This window comes from Oncorhynchus gorbuscha, linkage group LG05 (assembly GCF_021184085.1).
Source record: "Oncorhynchus gorbuscha isolate QuinsamMale2020 ecotype Even-year linkage group LG05, OgorEven_v1.0, whole genome shotgun sequence".
NCBI lineage: Eukaryota > Metazoa > Chordata > Actinopteri > Salmoniformes > Salmonidae > Oncorhynchus > Oncorhynchus gorbuscha.
The window spans coordinates 86,954,367-86,968,363 of record NC_060177.1 but is presented as its reverse complement, the minus strand read 5'-3'; the positions used below and the strand labels follow the sequence as shown (position 1 = coordinate 86,968,363).

Sequence of the window (13,997 nt, the reverse complement as noted above, 5' to 3'; positions counted from 1 at the left end):
TACATCACTGGGGTCAAGCTTCCTGACATACAGGACCTACAGTTGAAGTAGGAAGTTTACAAACACCTTAGCCAAATACATTTAAACTCCGTTTTTCACAATTCCTGAAATTTAATCCGAGTAAAAAAATCCCTGTCTTAGGTCAGTTAGGTTCACCACTTCATTTTAAGAATGTGAAATGTCAGAATAATAGTAGAGATAATTATTTATTTCAGCTTCTATTTCTTTCATCACATTCGCAGTGGGTCAGAAGTTTACATACACTCAATTAGTATTTGCTAGCATTGCCTTTAAATGATTTAACTTGGGTCAAACATTTTGGGTAGCCTTCCACAAGCTTCCCACAATAAGTTGGGTGAATTTTGGCCCATTCCTCCTGACAGAGCTGGTATAACTGAGCCAAGATTGTAGGCCTCCTTGCTCGCACACACTTTTTCAGTTCTTCCCACAGATTTTCTATAGGATTGAGGTCAGGGCTTTGTGATGGCCACTCCAATACCTTGACTTTGTTGTCCTGAAGCCATTTTGCCACAACATTGGAAGTATGCTTGAGGTCATTGTCCATTTGGAAGACCCATTTGCGACCAAGCGTCAACTTCCTGACTGATGTCTTGAGATGTTGCTTCAATATATCCACGCAATTTTCCACCTCATGATGCCATCTATTTTGTGAAGTGCACCAGTCCCTCCTGCAGCAAAGTACCCCCAAAACATGACACTGCCACCCCCGTGCTTCACGGTTGGGATGGTGTTCTTCGGCTTGCAAGCCTCCCCATTTTTCCTCCAAACATAACGATGGTCATTATGGCCAAACAGTTCTATTTTTGTTTCATCAGACCAGAGGACATTTCTCCAAAAAGTACGATCTTCGTCCCCATGTGCAGTTGCAAACTGTAGTCTGGCTTTTTTATGGCGGTTTTGGAGCAGTGGCTTCTTCCTTGCTGAGCGGCCTTTCAGGTTATGTCGATATAGGGCTTGTTTTACTGTGGATATAGATACTTTTTTAGATACTTAGCTAGTAGTCAGCTAGTCACTGCTAGTGGGGTCATCAGCTACCTCTAGCATGGAAACTTTCGCCAGTCTGCACAGCGCGACTCAAACCAGAGCATATCTGACTTATTTTTCTCCATATCTCCGGATTCCTACCGCAAGCTTTTTCTTCACGTGGATCACCGCAGCTAGCTATCCGAGTGCCCACTCCTAGCTAACGTCCCTGTCTCGAAGCAAGAACCAATTAGCCTGGAGCTATCCTTGCCAGGCCAATCTGCTAAGCCAATCTCACCAGCTAGCCAATAGAGGTCCATCAGTCACTCCCTGGGCTACAATACCTATTTTGCCAACCGGCCCCAACCCATCATGACTGGACCACCGACGTGATCTGCCCGAGGGGTTTTCTAAACTAGCTCCGCCATTTCATCGTCCCCCTGAATGCCCATCTGTTAGCCTGTTAGCCGTGGCCTGCACATCGGACTGTTAGCTTAAGAGGCTCATCGGACAATTTCTTTGGCCACCAAACCTATTTTGCCAATTGGCCTGGTTTACCACACAGAGCCCTGCTGATCCATCTGCCGACGTAACAGCACGAGGGGGCCACAACGGACTTTCTTCCGTCGCGACGTCCCCCCAAGGCCCTTTTTCTGCTAGCTTGCTTGCCCTGGCCCGCTAACTGCCTGAAGCCATTCACTGGACTCCTATGATTCACTAGGCTACGCATGCCTCTCGCTAACATCAATATGCCTTGTCCATTGCTGTTTTGGTTAGTAATTATTGCCTTATTTCACTGTAGAGCATCTAGCCCTGCCCAATACGCCTTATCTAACACTTTGATTCCACCTACCACACATGCGATGACATCACCTGGTTTAAATGATATGTCTAGAGACTATATCTCCTTCATCGTCACTCTATGCACAGGTTTACCCCCACTGTATTCACATCCTACCATATCTTTCTCTGTTCAAACAGATTACCAACCATTTAGAATCCCACCATACCTTCTCCGCTATCTGGTTTCAGAGCTGGTCATGGGTGCAGCTCAGCCACACTCAAGGTCCTAAATGATATCATAACAGCCATCGAAAAAGAGACATTACTGTGCATTCATCGCCGTATTCATCGACCTTGCTAAGGCTTTCGACTCTGTCAATCGCCACATTCTTATTGGCAGACTCAACAGCCTTGGTTTTTCAAATGATTGCCTCGCCTGGTTCACCAACTACTTATCTGATAGAGTTCAGTGTGTCAAATCAGAGGGCCTGTTGTCCGGACCTCTGGCAGTCTCTATGGGGGTGCCACAGGGACGAAACCATTCTGTATTCTTCTGGCCCTTCTTTGGACACTGTGTTAACCAACCTCCAGAGTTTCAATGCCATACAACTCTCCTTCCATGGCCTCCAACTGCTCTTAAATGCAAGTAGAACTAAATGCATGCTCTTCAACCAATCACTGCCCGCACCTGCCCGCCCGTCCAGCATCACTACTCTGGACTGTTCTGACATATAATACATGGACAACTACAAATACCTAGGTGTCTGGTAAGACTGTAAACTCTCCTTCCAGACTCAAATTAAGCATCTCCAATCCAAAATGTAATCTAGAATCGGCTTACTATTTCACAACAAAGAATCCTTCACTCATGCTGCCAAACATAAAAAACATAAAACTGACCATCCTACCGATCCTCGACTTTGGCGATGTCATCTATAAAATAGCCTCCAACACTCTACTCAACAAAGTGGATGCAGTCTATCACAGTGCCATCCGTTTTATCACCAAAACCCCATATACTACCCCACCACTGTGACCTGTACGCTCTTGTTGGCTGGCCCTCGCTTCATATTCGTCGCCAAACCCACTGGCTCCAGGTCATCTACAAGTCTCTGCTAGGTAAAGCCCCACCTTATCTCAGCTCACTGGTCACCATAGCAGCACCCACTCGTAGCACGCACTCCAGCAGGTATATCTCATTGGTCACCTCCAAAGCCAATTCCTCCTTTGGCCGTCTTTCCTTCCAGTTCTCTGCTGCCAATGACTGGAACGAACTGCAAAAATCACTGAAGCTGGAGACTCATATCTCCCTCACTACCTTTAAGCACCAGCTGTCAGAACATCTCACAGATCACTGCACCTGTACATAGCCCATCTGTAAACAGCCCATCTAACTATCTCATCCCCATACTGTTATTTATTCATCTTGCTCCTTTTGCACCCCAGTATCTCTACTTGCACATTCACCTTCTGCACATCTACCATTCCAGTGTTTAATTGCTATATTGTCATTTACTTCGCCACCATGGTCTATTTATTGCCTTAACTCCCTTATCTTACCTCATTTGCACTCACTGTATATAGACTTTTTCCTTATTTTCTACTGTATTATTGACTGTATGTTTTGTTTACTCCATGTGTAACTCTGTGTTGTTGTATGTGTCAAACTGCTATGCTTTATCTTGGCCAGGTCGCAGTTGTAAATGAGAACTTGTTCTCATCTAGCCCACCTGGTTAAATAAAGGTGAAATAAAAATTTAAAAAACTTTTGTGCCCGTTTCCTCCAGCATCTTCACAAGGTCCTTTGCTGTTGTTCTGGGATTGATTTACACTTTTTGCACCAAAGTACATTAATCTCTAGGAGACAGAATGCGTCTCCTTCCTGAGTGGTATGACGGCTGCGTAGTCCCATGGTGTTTATACTTACATACTATTGTTTGTACAGATGAACGTGGTACCTTCAGGCGTTTGGAAACTGCTCCCAAGGATATAACAGACTTGTGGAGGTCTACAATTTTTTTCTGAAGTCTTGGCTGATTTCTTTTGATTTTCCAATGATGTCAAGCAAAGATGCACTGAGTTTGAAGGTTGGCCTTGAAATACATCCACAGGTACACCTCCAATTGACTCAAATTATGTCAATTAGCCTTTCAGAAGCTTCTAAAGCCATGACATAATTTTCTGGAATTTTCCAAGCTGTTTAAAGGCACAGTCAACGTAGTGTATGTAAACTTCTGACCCACTGGAATTGTGATACAGTGAATGATACGTGAAATGATCCGTCTGTAAACAATTGTTGGAAAAATTACTTGTGTCATGCACAAAGTAGATGTCCTAACCGACTTGCCAAAACTATAGTTTGTTAACAAGACATTTGTGGAGTGGTTGAAAAACGAGTTTTAATGACTCCAACCTAAGTGTACGTAAATGTCCGACTTCAACTGTATATACTGGTGACTAGGCGGTGTCAGAGGAAAGCCCAAACCCTTGTCAAAGACCCCAGTCACCAAGTCATAGACTGTTTTCTCTGCTACCGCAGGGCAAGCGGTACTGTAACGCCAAGTCTAGGACCAAAAGGCTCCTTAACATCTTCTACCCCCAAGCCATAAGACTGCTGATCTACCCCCAAGCCATAAGACTGCTGATCTACCCCCAGGCCATAAGACTGCTGATCTACCCCCAAGCCATAAGACTGCTGATCTACCCCCAAGCCATAAGACTGCTGATCTACCCCCAAGCCATAAGACTGCTGATCTACCCCCAGGCCATAAGACCGCTGATCTACCCCCAAGCCATAAGACTGCTGAACAATTCATCAAATGGCCACTGGACTATTTACATTCACACTCCCCTCCCTCCATTTGTTTTTTACGCTGCTGCTATGCTGTTTATTATCTATGCATAGTCACTTCACCCCTAAATCTATAAATTACCACAACTAACCTTTACCCCCGCACACTGACTGAGTACTGGTACCCCCTGTATATAGCCTTTTTTTGTTATTTTAGTTGTTACTTTATATTATTTTTTACTTTAGATTACTTGGTAAATAGTTCTTGAACTACACTGTCGGCACATGTGACAAATAAAGTTTGATATGATTTGAACTTCCATTCTCTCAGGCACAGGGTACAATGTATGAATTTATGATTGGATCAGAATCCCTGTTATAATTATTGGCCATTACAGAGAATTAAGTATAACCACAAGTCCAAATCCCTATCTCCATCCATGGCTAATTTTGGAACGATTTTACCTAGCTAACAAGCCACAATGAGATGCAAAAATTAAAGTTCTGTCATTGACGTTTGCCTTCTGATGTGATTGGTCTGAAGCCAAATCCAAACTGACTTCCCTTGACACTTTATTTGGTGTGCCAGGACCATTCACAGCTGAGCTCTCTCTGTTTAGCTCAATGCTAATTGGCTATTATTTTATTTTAAAAGTGTATATATAGGAGGCCAAATGCTCACTGGCTTCCCTTGCATTCAGTGCTACAGACAGCAACAATGTCATACTCTTTTTGGCCAGATATCAGAGCTGGAATGTGGATCTAACTAACGCTAGTTAGCTTTAGTAAAACCTGAGTAGATCTAGCTAGCTTTGTAGTTCACCCCTCCGATATCATCAGAAGGCTATAATAATAATAATAATAATAATCGGTCTTTAGTTAGGAGGAAACTCACCTCATCCACCACCAATGTGCAGCACCCACTTGTACACAACTTGACTCATCAAAATGCTTACTTGTGTCTGGGTTATCAAGAACAAGTTAGAAGCTATATGTTTGTGCTACTTCCTCCACAACCAAGAAAACAGACTATGTTTTGCGTCACTGCCTCACAAACATCCGTGTAACATCACATATTATGAACGGAGAAAACTGGGCTGTTATGTAAAACTGGTCGTTATATAGAGTCGAGTGTATAGAGCTCCAGCTGTGTGTGTGTTTTCATTTGAACTGAATGGTGACAGTCTCAATTCCCTTATTTCTGTCTGTCAGTCTATCACAGCCATCACTGTTTCTGCTGACACACCCTGTAATGTAAGAGGTCGCTATCAGCCACGCATAAAGGCTGTGATGTGTGTTGTGCGTGTTTGAGAGAGAAAGAAAGTATGACGGACGAGGCAGACCAACACGTCTGTAAGTGACAGAAAGAAAGTATGACGGCGATGCAGACCAACACGTCTGTAAGTGAGAGAAAGAAAGTATGACGGCGATGCAGACCAACATGTCTGTAAGTGACAGAAAGAAAGTATGACGGACGAGGCAGACCAACATGTCTGTAAGTGAGAGAAAGAAAGTATGACGGCGAGGCAGACCAACACGTCTGTAAGTGAGAGAAAGAAAGTATGACGGCGATGCAGACCAACACGTCTGTAAGTGAGAGAAAGAAAGTATGACGGCGAGGCGGACCAACACGTCTGTAAGTGACAGAAAGAAAGTATGACGGCGAGGCAGACCAACACGTCTGTAAGTGAGAGAAAGAAAGTATGACGGACGAGGCAGACCAACACGTCTGTAAGTGAGAGAAAGAAAGTATGACGGCGAGGCGGACCAACACGTCTGTAAGTGACAGAAAGAAAGTATGACGGCGAGGCGGACCAACACGTCTGTAAGTGAGAGAAAGAAAGTATGACGGACGAGGCAGACCAACACGTCTGTAAGTGAGAGAAAGAAAGTATGACGGCGAGGCGGACCAACACGTCTGTAAGTGAGAGAAAGAAAGTATGACGGCGAGGCAGACCAACACGTCTGTAAGTGACAGAAAGAAAGTATGACGGCGATGCAGACCAACACGTCTGTAAGTGACAGAAAGAAAGTATGACGGCGAGGCAGACCAACATGTCTGTAAGTGACAGAAAGCCAAATTAAGCGCGGGCCCGATTCAGACTTTATGCCTTTCTGATGCACTTCTCAGTAGTTGGTGTTCAGACTTACCTTATGAAGGTGCGTAACAGGCTTCGCAGGCGTGGTTCCTTGGAAATGCTGAGTAAATGAATTCAAACGCTTAAAATGTTCTCACTTGCTGGCTTAACAGATTTTCTAGTGGAGTTTTCATTCAATATGGTTTTCAGTACATTTATCTTAAGCCGTCCATTTAAATATGGTGTACCTTTAATTAGAATTTTGTCCACAGACTCAATAGAATACATGGAGAGAACAGCTTGAGAATATTATGGACCAATGAATGAAAGCCATTTTAATATATGCATATTAGTCTCTGTTTCAGCACCAACTGGTAGATTTTAAAAAACACTCTGATTTTGTAGATTATTTAGGATTATGAAAGTATTTATGAGTCATAAAAAAACTGGTTTGGAGAGCCTTTATACACAACAACAACAAAAAATGATGGTTTGATTAATTCTGAAAATGTCCATTCCTTAATCCATGGTAATGTTGGAATATTAGTGTACATAGAATTATAATAGGGAGAATAGTGTACAATAGTAGACTATAGCCTCATCTATTGCCTGTGCTAAGCATTGAACTGTGTGATGACACAGCTAAGTATTGCACCATGCGTTGGGTTCAAACTGTTATGGCTTGGTCTGCGCTCCGCACCACAACCATTTCATTAGCCTACATGTCTTTTCTTATATCATCACCTGCTACTAACGATCCTCAGCAACAACCACATGACACACTATGCTCATGCTTAAGCTCAAGGTCAGAATATGCATAGAAAGAAAAGAGCATAAAAAGGGAATTCCATTTAAGCGAGTTTAACTCGGGTCGGAATCAGGCCCAATGTGTGTAATTCCATTTAAGCAAGTTTAACTCGGGTCGGAATCAGGCCCAATGTGTGTAATTCCATTGAAACCCAGATGTGCTCCACTCCTCCCTCCCTACACACCCCCAGGACAGGGTGTTAGTAGTGAATACTGTGCTGTACTCCATTTCTTTCTCTCTCTCTATCTCTCTCTCTACCCACAGGACAGGGTGTTAGTAGTGAATACTGTGCTGTACTCCATTTCTTTCTCTCTCTCTACCCACAGGACAGGGTGTTAGCAGTGAATATTCCACTTCTCTCTCTCTCTCTCTCTCTCTCTCTCTCTCTCTCTCTCTCTCTCTCTCTCTCTCTCTCTCTCTCTCTCTCTCTCTCTCTCTCTCTCTCTCTCTCTCTCTCTCTCTCTCTCTCTCTCTCTCTCTCTCTCTCTCTCTCCACAGGACAGGGTGTTAGCAGTGAATACTCCACCTCCCCCTCTCTCTCTCCCCCTCTCTCTCTCCCTCCCTCCCTACACGCCCCCAGGACAGGGTGTTTTTAGTGAATAGTAGAGTGATCTATCCTCCTTCCGTCGGTTGGGGGTCCTGCACACTCTGGGCATTACTGACTCAAATGAACGAAATTAGTTGAAAGATTTGACTCTTTTGACTGAATGAGTGGAATAGATCAGTCAGCAAAAAGAGCCGAACTTCCCATCACTAGTACCCAAATAAAATATTAAGTAAATTTAGGAGAGAAAGTGATATCTTGAAGACAACATAACTAAAGTACCTAATAGTTGGGCAACAGGCTCTATATCACTTTTACGTAACATCAAACCAAATATGGAGTTGTTTTAAAGTGATTCCCCCGGCCCCCCTTCACGTCCATAGAGTTTTAGCTAGCGGTGGCTAAAATTAGCTAAATTTGTAGTGGTTGTTTAAAAAATACATTTAAAAAAGAACACTGGATTACAATTTCTCATGGCCCATAGACTACTTTTATGGTAGGAAAAATCTAACATCATGTTGTAAAATAGTGAACTACCCCTTTAGCCATTGCCATTGCATTGGGTACAAACAGGGTGGAGTGGGGCATTGCACATTCAAGTTCACATGTAACAAGTACACTGAAATGCAGATAACATTTGAAATGCCCTCCTTGTCTCTTTTTTTCCCTACTTCACATAACATTTCACATTTATTGTGCATTTTGGGACCTAAACCGTTTTAATCACTATAAAACATGTAATGCTTCTTCAAAATAGGCTACACATTTGAACTGCCGTCGAGCTAAATCCAAAAGTAACCAAGGCAACATGAAAATCAAACCGAAGAGTATTTATATTATATTTATATTATATTCCTAGAATGTAACTAAATGTTTCCAACTAAAAAAAAACAGACCTGCATAAAATGCTGACTGCGCAGTTATCACGCACACGTTTGCATAGGTGGCGCGCAGTAATATTGAAATCCTGTTCTTTCACGATATGAAGGCATAACATTTGCAATGATTATTCACAACTTTCTTAATATACCAGAATTACTAGGCTATCCCTCACGTTTGGAACAAAAAGTTCAACAACACAGAATGGGGAAACCAAGAAAGAGAGAGTGAGAAGAAAGAAGTATTTTTTTGCGAACACAAAAGAGTGGGTGTGTACTCTACTCTGCCTTGTAGCCATGCTGTACGACTAGAATCCAAGGATTGCAACCACGAGCCACCAACACACACACACACACACACACACACACACACACACACACACACACACACACACACACACACACACACACACACACACACACACACACACACACACACACACACACACACACACACACACACACACACACACACACACACACACACACACACACACTACTCGAAAAATAAGTTATGAAATAATGATCCAAATAAAGCCAAGCAAAGATCATTGTGAAGCAAGTGGTCGGTCTACTTCATTCGAACCTGTCAACCAGCTGATCACACAGAAATCAAGTAGTGCAAATTGAAAGGCTTGTTGTATTTACTGTATTTTGCACGACAATACATTCGATCTTTAAACGAATTCACAAGGAAAACATAGGTCTACTGCCCCATTAATAAACCAACACATTGGCAGAATATAGGCTTTATCTAAACATAACATTCTAACCAATTAACATTTAGCCTATGAAACCGACTTGGCGGGAGAGCGACATGCATTTTACCTTTGCTAGACCTGGGTTTGTGCAATTACCGTCGTTTTCCATAGCATTAACAACTGAACTCTATTACCGAAATGCCCTCCGTTCCGTACCACTTACATAACGTATTGTGCAACATCTTCCCATGGATCAGGGATGAAATCACGGTCTGATGGACATTTAACAAAGTCTACGTCCTGAGATTGGAACATTTTGTTCTCGACCTATTGAGGTCATATATTCTATCTGCAAGTTGAGTCAAAAGCTTTGCTCGACGATACATTCAGCTGTTTATAAAACCTAGTGGGGGTTCCGTTTGTTTTGAAAAAGCTTTCTGGAGTGACTGGGTTCAAACAATCCCTAATCCAACCAGTGCGTCCGAGATGCTGATCAAACTTGCTCAATAAACGCACAATAAAAATACCGAATTATTCACCCATACAAAACGAGTGCGGCGCGTAAAAGAGCCGTAAAATAACAATATAACTCACGTTCGTTCTGTTGAAGAATGTTTTCTCCGCGAATAAGTCTTTTATTTATTTAAATTCCGTACGTAAACATCAGTGATGGTATTATTATGTGTTGGGCCTACGTAAGTCTGTGCTTGCTTTAGCGCATGCTCGCCTCACATTGCCCGGTGCAGTTACCCATAATTGCGTGCCCAAGCGGCCAACTGGAGATGAGTGCGCACGCACAATCTCGTTACATAATCGACTTTGCCTGCAGTCAAAATACATTTTAAAACATTTAAATGACCCCAAAAGACAATACTTATTTTACTTATCTTCTGTTTGATGAATTATCAGACTAATAGCCTATTGAATTAGAAAATATTAAAATAAAAATATTTATATAGGCTGTTAATGTCACAACATATAAACTATTCCGCGAAATATTTTGTAAATTGATACATTGTTAAACCTCTCTAGCCAATCAGCATCGCCTATTACTGGGCGATAGCCTGCCTCTTTGGTGGGGGTAATATCTGATGTGTCAAAATAATGATTTCTGATTATGTCATTACAATGCAATTAAAATGTGAATGAATTCAGTCATCTCTTCAATGAAGGTATTTAAAAAAGACTAAAATAGCCGAGAAAATAATCCTATAAAAGCGTACATAGCAAGACATTTGAGTGACCTGAATCTGACGATTCCTGAAAAGAGAAACAGGAGAGACAACACAACAGCGAAAATGGATTTTTTTTTAAATGACAAGAAGAATTGATCAACACATGTTTCCATGTCAGATGTTATTGATGGGTTTTCTCTAAATCAGTTAAACTGTGTAGGGCGGCAAATACTAGTTGTTAAGAGCGTTGTGCCAGTAACCCGAAACGTCGCTGGTTCAAAGCTCCTGTAATCGCTCTGGATTAGAGCGTCTGCTAAATTACTCAAATGTAAATGAATACAACTATAACTTCCTGTCAACACACATTTATTCTATTTAAATGGAATTGATCAACGATCAATCACACAAACTACCTAATTTCAATGTCATTATTCCTTCATCACCAAACTTTACAGTTGGCACTATGCATGGTACACCCACACAGACAGCGTGGTGAAGAAGGCGCAGCAGCGCCTCTTCAACCTCAGGAGGCTGAAGAAATTTGGCTTGTCACCAAAAACACTCACAAACTTTTACAGATGCACAATCGAGAGCATACTGTCGGGCTGTATCACAGCCTGGTGCGGCAACTGGTCCTCCCACAATTGCAAGGCTTTCCAGAGGGTAGTGAGGTCTGCACAACGCATCACCGGGTGCAAACTACCTGCCCTCCAAAACACCTACTCCATCCGATATCACAGGAAGGCCAAAAAGATAATTAAGGACAACAACCACCCTAGCCACTGCCTGTTCACCCCGCTATCATCCAGAAGGCGAGGTCAGTACAGGTGCATCAAAGCAGAGACCGAGAGACTGAAAAACAGCTTCTATCTCAAGGCCATCAGACTGTTAAACAGCCATCACTAACATTGAGTGGCTGCTGCCAACATACTGACTCAACTCCAGCCACTTTAATAATGGAAAAATGAATGTAATAAATATATCACTAGTCACTTTCAAATGGCACTTTATATAATGTTTACATACCCTACATTAGTCATCTTATATGTATATACTGTACTCTATACCATCTACTGCATCTTAATGTAATGTATCACTAGCCACTTTAAACAATGCCACTTTATATAATGTTTACATACCCTACATTACTCATCTCATATGTATATACTGTACTCTATACCATCTACTGCATCTTGATGTAATGTATCACTAGCCACTTTAAACAATGCCACTTTTATGTGTCTACATACCCTACATTACAGGTAGCATTCTCCTGGTAACCGCCAAACCCATATTTGTCCATCAGACTGCCAGATGGTGAAACGTGAGTCATCACTCCAGGGATTTCATGAAGCTCTCGACGAACAGTTCTTGTGCTGATGTTGCTTCCAGAGGCAGTTTGGATCTCATTCGTGAGTGTTGCAACCGAGGTCAGACGATTATTACACTCTACACGCTTCAGCACTCGGCGGTCCCGTTCTGTGAGCTTGTCTGGTCTACCACTTCGAGGCTGAGCCGTTGTTGCTCCTAAACATTTCCACTTCACAAGAACAGCACTTACTGTTGACCGGCTCTAGCAGGGCAGAAATTTGATGTACTGACTTGTTGGAGAGGTGGCATCCTATGACGGTGCCACGTTGAAAGTCATTGAGCTCTTCAGTACGCCCATTCTACTGTCAATGTTTGTGTATGGAGATTGCATGGATGTGTGCTCGATTTTATATACCCGTCACCAACGGGTGTGGCTGAAATAGCTGAATCGACTCATTTGAAGGGGTGTCCACATACTGCTGTAAATATAGTGTATCACATGATTACAACAGTATGTAATTGGTATACAAAGAACCATTGCATACCACTTCAACATAAACTAATACATTTGAGGGATGAGGGTTGCGAGGGAAATGAAACCCCACTCAAATTCATGGACAGCTCTCCAGATACAAGACTGTAAAGAATTTAAATAACCGTTGAACAGATTCCCAAGTCCCAGACTGTAGCTTTAATAATTTGTAACGGTCTGTTAGTTTCTCTCTGTTTGATCCCGAAGACTGTCTAAAAAAATGTTACCACAAGATGGCAGCACTGGCACGTAAGCTGGCCCATTTGCAGGTGAAGAACGACCAACAGACCAGCCGCCTCTCTGCCAACAGGTGGGGATGTCGTTCCAACAGTTGAAAGGCTACAGAACGTTAACTCACCATTGGCGTTGTTCAGACTGTCAGTCTCAGCTCGAGTCTCAGTACGTCTCCCTTCACCTCGTCCTCACAAAAGGAAACATATTCCGAGAATATAAACCTTGAAAATCACATCTCTCTGGTGTCCCATTACTTAAATCTTTAGGGTTGTATGTGAGTGTGCGTGCGTGCGTGTGTGTGTGTGTGTGTGTGTGTGTGTGTGTGTGTGTGTGTGTGTGTGTGTGTGTGTGTGTGTGTGTGTGTGTGTGTGTGTGTGTGTGTGTGTGTGTGTGTGTGTGTGTGTGTGTGTGTGTGTGGAGACACAGAGAACGACATTCAATGGAATTCTGAATAATTTTTTCTAATTCCTGGATTAAATGACCTGCATTTCATGGAATAACATTTGGGGACCAGTACCTTTATGCCACAGTTACCATAATGTAGTCGACTAGGGCAAAGCACAACATTTCATTTGTGAAATACAAATAACTGAGAATAAATTGAGATGGAACCAACCACCTCATGTTGGTATAGTAGACCTGTCCATAGCAACATCAATAGACCTGTCCATAGCAACATCATTAGACCTGTCCATAGCAACATCATTAGACCTGTCCATAGCAACATTATTAGACCTGTTCATAGCAACATCATTAGACATGTCCATAGCAACATCAATAGACCTGTCCATAGCAACATCAATAGACCTGTCCATAGCAACATCATTAGACCTGTCCATAGCAACATCAATAGACCTGTCCATAGCAACATCATTAGACCTGTCCATAGCAACATCAATAGACCTGTCCATAGCAACATCAATAGACCTGTCCATAGCAACATCATTAGACCTGTCCATAGCAACATCAATAGACCTGTCCATAGCAACATCAATAGACCTGTCCATAGCAACATCATTCGACCTGTCCATAGCAACATCATTAGACCTGTCCATGGCAACATCATTAGACCTGTCCATAGCAACATCATTAGACCTGTCCATAGCAACATCAATAGACCTGTCCATAGCAACATCATTAGACCTGTCCATAGCAACATCAATAGACCTGTCCATAGC

The 13,997-nt window shown here is 42.4% G+C and overlaps 1 protein-coding gene across 1 annotated transcript in view; it reads right to left on the bottom strand.

Moving 5' to 3' along the window:
- The window catches only part of LOC124035299 (soluble lamin-associated protein of 75 kDa-like), a gene marked incomplete at its 3' end in the record, with an annotated part of 40,653 nt that extends 30,365 nt beyond the window's left edge, over positions 1-10,288 (bottom strand). Inside the window, exon 1 of the mRNA XM_046348760.1 lies at positions 10,162-10,288. The remainder of the gene's footprint in view (positions 1-10,161) is intronic.
- Between the last annotated feature and the right edge of the window lie 3,709 nt (positions 10,289-13,997).